The sequence below is a fragment of the Olea europaea genome, chromosome 10 (genome assembly GCF_002742605.1).
Source record: "Olea europaea var. sylvestris chromosome 10, O_europaea_v1, whole genome shotgun sequence".
Classification (NCBI taxonomy): Eukaryota; Viridiplantae; Streptophyta; class Magnoliopsida; order Lamiales; family Oleaceae; genus Olea; species Olea europaea.
Window position 1 is genome coordinate 39,393,310 of NC_036246.1, and position 660 is coordinate 39,393,969.

Here is a 660-nt window from a genome sequence, read left to right on the forward strand (position 1 = left end):
GACAGTTTATCGTACAACTATAACAAAAGGTGGAAAACGAACCCTTTTTTTTTTTTTTTTTTAAGTTAAATGTTAGAGGTAGACTTTATTATCACGCAATGTGTTAATGATCAATATACAATTTTCCCTATAGTTTATTCAGCTCTATTAGGGATGACAAGAGGACAGATAGTGGAAGTGACCCTCCCCGTTTCCCGTCTTGTCAAGGGTTTTAAGAGGCGGGATTAAAATTTCTTAATTTTTCATCATTCAATTATATATATAATATATATATTTAGATTAGTGTAGTCATGTTATTTAGATAACTATCTATCTAGATTAACATGTTTTTTCTCGATTATCCTAAACTAGAACTGTATAATTCGAAGTATCTTATGAACTATAACATAAGTGAGATTCGAAAGGTCAAGAGTAGAAATACATAAGTGAAGGACACATAATTTATTTTTGTTAGACAAAGAATTTCATTATCCGTATCTTCTTCAACTTCATGATTTGTTGTGATGCAATTGCTATGAGATTTTCATTCAATTTCTCATGTACCATCCTTGCATTTATATTTTTTATTCTAGATATGTAACAAGCTCATTAGTAACTTACAAATAATGAATATGTAAAACTAAATTAGCATGAGCAAGATTTTCTAACTACCTAGAAGTA